Source organism: Myotis brandtii, unplaced genomic scaffold, assembly GCF_000412655.1.
Source record: "Myotis brandtii unplaced genomic scaffold, ASM41265v1 scaffold179, whole genome shotgun sequence".
Taxonomy (NCBI): domain Eukaryota; kingdom Metazoa; phylum Chordata; class Mammalia; order Chiroptera; family Vespertilionidae; genus Myotis; species Myotis brandtii.
Window position 1 is genome coordinate 4351135 of NW_005356635.1, and position 7166 is coordinate 4358300.

General features: G+C 39.9%; 1 protein-coding gene and 1 long non-coding RNA gene across 2 annotated transcripts in view; one reads left to right on the top strand and one right to left on the bottom strand.

Moving 5' to 3' along the window:
- LOC102263893 (selenoprotein T) overlaps positions 1–7166 on the bottom strand; it is a 29811-nt gene that overhangs the window by 17663 nt on the left and 4982 nt on the right. The window lies entirely within an intron of this gene.
- The window catches only part of LOC106725629, a 12120-nt gene continuing 8987 nt past the window's right edge, over positions 4034–7166 (top strand). The window contains exons 1-2 of the long non-coding RNA XR_001361557.1: positions 4034–4046; positions 4174–4175. This is a non-coding gene — a long non-coding RNA (uncharacterized LOC106725629). The remainder of the gene's footprint in view (positions 4047–4173; positions 4176–7166) is intronic.

Consider the following 7166-nt stretch of genomic DNA (forward strand, 5'->3'; position numbering starts at 1 on the left):
GAATGAATGAATGAATGAATGAATGAAGAAAACATGGCACAAGCCCAGCCCACTGGCTCAGTGGTTGAGCATCAACCTGCAAACCAGGAGGTCACTGTTTGATTCCTGGCCAGGGTACATGTCCAATTGTGGGCTTGATCCCCAGTAGGGGGCTCGCAGGAGACAGCCAATCAATGATTCTCTCTCATTACTGATGTTTCTATCTCTCTCTCCCTCCCTCTCGGAAATCAATAAAAAAATTTTTTTTTAAAAACATGGTACATATGATACAATGAAATATTATTCAGCCAAAGAAAAAGGAAATACTGTCATTTGGAATACCATGGATGGACCTTGACCACATTACGCTAAGTGAAATAAATTAGAGAAACATGGCTATTTTAGATTCCACATATAAGATCTAAAAAAGTTGAACTCGCCCAATCAGTGTGGTTCGGTGGTTGACCATCAACATATGAACCAGGTCACAGTTCAATTCCTTGTCAGGGCACACACCTGGGTAGCCGTCTTGGTCCCCAGTAGGGGGTGTGCAGGAGGCAGCCAATCCATGAATTCCCTCTCATCACTGATGTTTCTATCTCTCTCCCTCTCCCTTCCTCTCTGAAATCAATAAAAATATTTTTTTTAAAGATAAAAAGTTGAACTCATAGACAGAGTAGATTGGTGGTGGCCAGGTGCTGAGGGTTGGGAAAATGGGAGATGCTGGTGAAAGGATGAAAACTTCCAGTTTTAAAATGAAAAAATTCGGGGAATCAAATGTACAGCGTGATGACTCTTATGAACAATACTGTACTGTATACTTAAAAGTTGCTGAGAATAGATATTAAATGTTCTCACCATAACAAAGATAATTATGTGAGATGATGATGTATTCACTAACCTTTTGTAGTAATTGTTTCACAACATACCTTGTGTGTGTGTGTGTGTGTGTGTGTGTGTGTGTGTATATATAAAATCATCACCTTCAGTATATACAATTTCTATTTGTCAATTACACTTCAATAAAACTGCAAAGGGGAAGGTGGATGGAACCACCATATTAACAGAAGAGCTTACAAATTCAGGTAAGATTGTTAAGTAGTTAAATACATTAAGTTCTAAGCTAAGGAACACATAAATATAAAGCAATGAAGGTACCACTTGATCCAGAGAAAGCAGGATTAGCAATTAAGTTATAGTAAAATAAAACCTCAGATGATAGCTTTTTTAACTACACTGTCATCAATGAAAAACACCAAACATCACCATCAGCCCAAGAAAAGGGCATCAAGTTTATATCTGACAAGGTGAGACAGTACAACTATCAATAGATCTCAACTTAAGAAAACTCACTTTTAATAAAGTGAGAAATTTAGTCTTTCTTAACAATTAATACTTCCTCTATATTTAGAATAAAAATTTCATGAAAGATTATGTCACTAAAAAGTAAGAAATTTTTTCAAAAGAAGAAAAATCTCTATAGCTAAATTCTTAAAAGAACTTATAAATTTCTAGATACCTTATCTTTACTAAGCATTCACCTTATCTAATATTTTCTTATTACTGTTCTTAGATTCACCAAATATTTTATTTTGCCACAACTGCTTTTTTTCTGTAAGAAATTTTAATGATGCTTCTATTATAAAAATAATCTAGATTACCTAAGTAACTATCTACCCTGAAACCAAGAAATGCCACCTGAGTTCAATGCCCAAGTTTGCATTGGTGTTTACAATGAAGTTGATTATCTAAAATAACAGTATCTAACTTTTAATACAATATTTTCAGAACTAGAGACCGAATTAAGTTGAAACTTCTTTTTTTTTATAGATGAACGGAAACACATGAAGCCCAGAGAGATCAAGAGACTTTTCCATGGTTACACATCCATGTATCATTTATTAATTCACTCAAATATTTATTGAATGCCCATTATGTGTCAAGCATTATATTAGGCAGTGGGTAGGTAGTGGTGAGTAACCTTTGTTAGGGCTGAGACTAGAATACAGACTTCATGACATGAGATCCTAGACCAGCCGTCACTTCCGCTAGATCCCAATAGAACAATTAGATAATACAAGATCTATCCTTCCCTGTGTCCAGGAACTAAGTTCTCTTTGACCACAATGCCACAATCAATTGCTCATATAGTTGGCCTCCTGGTGGCAGAGATCTCTGAGGTTCTTCCATGGTGAAGACATAGATTCTCCCTCAAGGAGACCTAAGCCTGTGGGTCACATTTGCTCTGGGAGTTCCAATCCTTCACCAACGGAAGCCTAAGAGCCCCAGCTAGAGAGTTGTGTCTATGTGCAGACAACACTATTGGTAGATTCCTACCAGTTACCCAGTTTTCTGGCTACTGTGCTCAGAAGCCTGACTCTATCCTCGGTTCTCCCAGTCCCATGTCTCAGATCTTTGCACCAAACTCCAGATGAAACTGGCCTATAACCTTGAAATTCAAAAAAAGACTTTAAAACTGTAACTTTCTTATTTTGAAAATGAAGCAGTTTACAAGACAAACAAAAAACACCATATTTTTATACATAAGTAAACTTTCTTCTCTATATTTGCCTTCAGACTCATAAAGAAAAACCAAGGAGCTTTTTTCCTATATAATTGTTTTCCTCAAAATAATTTTCTCTTTTAAAGACTATTTTTCTATTGATTTCAGAGAGGAAGGGGGAGGGAGAGATAGAAACATCAATGATGAGAGAGAATCACTGATTGGCTGCCTCCTGCACCCCCATCACTGGGAATCGAGCCCAGGCATGTGCCCTGACCTCCTGTTTCATAGGTCGATGCTCCACCACTGAGCCATGCTGGCTGGGCTCAAAACAATTTTTCTGTTTTGAAATAGCAATCAATACTGCTGACAGGATATAAAACATACATACTGTTTATCGAGGTGGGCAAAATGTTAAATTAAAGGCAAACATACTGGTACATGATAAGGAGCAGTAGTCATTCCATAGCAACTATCACACCCATATCTTTTAAGTTATTCCATTCTTTCTGGGTCAGTGAGTAAAACTATGACTTGTAGTATACGCCCAACAAATAAATATCTAAACATGCTAAAAATGTTGCAATAGCTGCCCATTCCTTTTGCCCCTGGGCCAAAGGTCCTTAAAAAGTACATTTAAACTTTGAAAAACATCTTAAATTTAAGTCATAATCACTTTGCAAATCTATTAATACAGAAATATCTTACTTATGGAGTCAATTTTGCAACTGCTCAATCTAAAATATTTTTCACAATACTTTTCTAAAAGAACTTGCATATAAATTAGGTGATCTGTGTATAATGAATAGAAAGTAAATTTAGCCGAAACCGGTTTGGCTCAGTGGATAGAGCGTCGGCCTGCGGACTGAAAGGTCCCAGGTTCGATTCCGGTCAAGGGCATGTACCTGGGTTGCGAGCACATCCCCAGTGGGAGATGTGCAGGAGGCAGCTGATCGATGTTTCTCTCTCATCGATGTTTCTAACTCTCTATCTCTCTCCCTTCCTCTCTGTAAAAAATCAATAAAATATATTTTTTTTTAAAAAAAAGGAAATTTAGGAAATACAGAAAAATCCTTTGTCCATGCTAACTATTTCAAATAGATTCTGTGCTTTTTAAAGTCCATCATGTTTTCAGTCTCCTAATTCATGGTGCCAACCAACCCACTTTTCCCTTTTCTTATTATTCTTTTTTATTGTTTTTAATCCTTACCCCAGGGAATTTTTCCCATTGATATTCAGAGACAGTGGGAAGGAAGGAGGAAGGGGGGAGAGAGTAAGGGAAACATCATGTGGGATATACCCATTGGCTGTCTCTAGCAAAAGCAAGTATTGAACAAATATTTATTGAAAAAATATTGAACGTAGAATAGAAAAGTTTGTTTTAAGCTATTTTGCACAATGATCTTTCTCCCTTCAATTCCACTTGTGTGTTGTATGCTCTTTTGTTCTATTAGCAATTAAAAATGTGTACAATTAACAGATGATCTATATTGAACTAAAGTTAGAGTACTCATAAGAAATATAAAATAAGGGAAAAAAGCAACTGAAAGGAAGGTAAAAATTAGTTATCTTTTGCGGGAAGCCATTCACTGCCGATACTATCATGAGAGTGCACCAAGGAACGCGGGAAGGCCGATGGACCTTGGGCATTAGCAGGGCTAATGCCAAGCACCATTGTTCTGTTGAGATAGTGGTGGTTGGAAGCAATTTCTTGATCTAATAGCCTCAAAGTAAATGTTTACTGAACCTTACTGATCTTTACTGATCTTTATTGATCTTAGAGAGGGTCTGTCTGCTACCTGTTTGCTGTGCTTTACTGAGGGCAAGATGTGTATCTAAAATTGAATAAAAAGCGGATAAGGCCAGGTTTCAGTGTGCCTCTCCAAGAGAGAGGTCTCCACCTGGCCCCCCATGCCTTCTAAATTCATATTTCTTGTATAGTATTTTCATTTGCGCATTGGCCCCTTCTTCAGATCCTGAACCCCCGCTGCAAAGGTTGCGGAAACTTTTTGCTAACAGCGATGATTACCAGGTGTACCGGTTAATAATGCAGATTTTTTTCAATACATGGAGTTACACATATGTTGATATATATGTGATTTGATATGTATGCTATTTTGTTGTATTGACAGCAAGCTTCAAAACTTCATATGTCAAATTTTATGAAGGTGTTAACATCATAGATATTTTTACGCTTAAAAAGGTCAAATTTCGTGCCAAAAAGCGAGCATTTGCAGGAAATTTTTAAAAAATATATATTTTTTATTTATTTATTTTTTACAGAGAGGAAGGGAGAGGGATAGAGAGTTAGAAACATGGATGAGAGACCCTTGAGTCCGCAGGCCAACGCTCTATCCACTGAGCCAAACCAGTTGGAAGTTTTAATTCATTACTTTATTTGGAAGAAAAGTGCTGCTGAGAGTTATCGTATACTTCGGGAAGCTTATGCTGAATATGCTCCATCTCAAGATACTTGTGAACACTGTTTTAAACACTTTAAAAGTGATGATTTCGATGCGAAAGACAATGAACGTCCAGGTCAACCGTAAAAGTTTGAAGACAAACTATTACAAGCATTAGTGGATGAAGATGCATGTCAAACTCAAAAACAACTTGCAGAAAGATTAAACGTTGCTCAGCAAACAATTTCCGATCGTTTACAAGCAATGGCAAAGATTTTAAAGGAAGGAAAATGGGTGCCCCATCAACTGAACGAAAGACAAATGGAAAACCGAAAAGTCATCAGTAAAATGTTGCTTCAACGGCACAAAAGAAAGTCTTTTTTGCATCAAGTTGTGACTGGCGATGAAAAGTGGATTTATTTTGAGAATCCCAAACGCACAAAATCATGAGTTGATCCAGGTCAACCATGAACACCGACTGCAAGGCCAAATTGCTTCGGAAAGAAGACAATGCACTGTTTGGTGGGATCAGGAATGTGTGGCATATTATGAGCTTCTAAAACCAGGTGAAACCATTAATACTGATCGCTACTTACAACAAATAATCAATTTGAATCACGCTTTGATCATAAATGACCAGAATGGGCCAGAAGACACAGCAAAGTAATTTTGCTTCATGATAACGCACCATCACACCCTTCAAAACCAGCTAAAGATGCATTTATACTTCTTGCCTGGGAAGTATTAACCCACCCACTATATTCACCAGACCTTGCTCCTTCAGATTACCACTTGTTTCCATCGATGGCACACACACTTTCTGAGCAGCACTTCAAAACGTATGAAGAAGATGATGGCAGCATAGGTAAACACCTGAACTTGCTGCCTCGCACAACCACATCAAAACTACAACTAAAAGACAAAACAGATATCATCCAGAACCACAGGACGGCTGGCTGAGTGGAAGTTATACAACTAGAAGGGAAAAGCACACTGAGACTGGGAGGAGGTGCTGAGGTGCGGAAGTGCGCGGAAACGGGCTGGCAACTGGGTATGCTGTTGTCTTTTTCAATAGGGAGGGAGATACAAGCTCCCAACTGCTCTGAAGTCCAGTTCTAGGCAAGACTCTGGGGACCCAGACTCACCCAGGGAGAAACTGGACTGTCTGGCATCAGGCCGGAACACAAGGGCAGCTTTCTCTCAGAGGTGCTTGCAGTGTTCATTGTTCCTGCACGGTGCTGCAGGACACAGAGACCCAGGGACCTCCTCGGAGCAGGGCTGACGGGCAGCCATTGCTGTTTGCTCTGCCCTGGTGATTCCCGTGACTCCGCCCCACCCAATTTACAACCCTACCCAAGCTGTGCGCAGAGGCTTTTTCATATGAATGGCCTGGCCTTTTGCAATCTAAAACCTAATAAGCTGCAGCTGGGTCAGAGAGCCCCAGAGCTTCCAAAAGAAGGCCCAAGGCTCGACAGCAGCCTGCACTGCTTCACAGCTGGGCCTCATCTGGGCACCTCCAAAGCCCAAACAAAGAGGAGAAATCTGCAGGTCTCTCTGTAGCTCCTGCTGGGTGGCCTCAGGCAGTGGCTGATTTTGCACCTCCTTGGAGATCCAAGAGCCAGCGTACCCAGTGGTCAGAGTGAGAGCACACCAGATTAAAACTCTTCACTTCCTTAAGAGACACACTCATAGAGGGCAGACTCAGTGAGCACCAAAGCCCCACTGAAGCAAGTCCTGCCCCATAAGGGTGTCTCCAGCACAGCAGTTCTCCCATTGTAGACACAACTGGTTCTCACAGCCCATTGGCCTGGAGGTCAATTCCTCCCAGTGATACCAACTACAATCAAGGCTTAACTACAACAAGACTGTGCACACAGTCCACAAAGGGGTGCACCAACAGTGTCCATCTCAGGTAATTAGGGAGGCTGAGCCACTGGACCCTATAGGACACCTAGCACAGAAAGCCACTCTATCAACACAGGGAAGCAGCCAAAATGCGGAGACAAAGAAACAGGTCACAAATGACAGAAATGGAGGAAAGCAAACTACTGGATATAGAGTTCAAAACCACGGTTAGCCGAAACCGGTTTGGCTCAGTGGATAGAGCAGGGGTGGGCAAACTTTTTGACTTGAGGGCCACAATGGGTTCTTAAACTGGACCGGAGGGCTGGAACAAAAGCATGGATGGAGTGTTTGTGTGAACTAATATAAATTCAAAGTAAACATCATTACATAAAAGGGTACGGTCTTTTTTTTTTTAGTTTTATTCATTTCAAATGGGC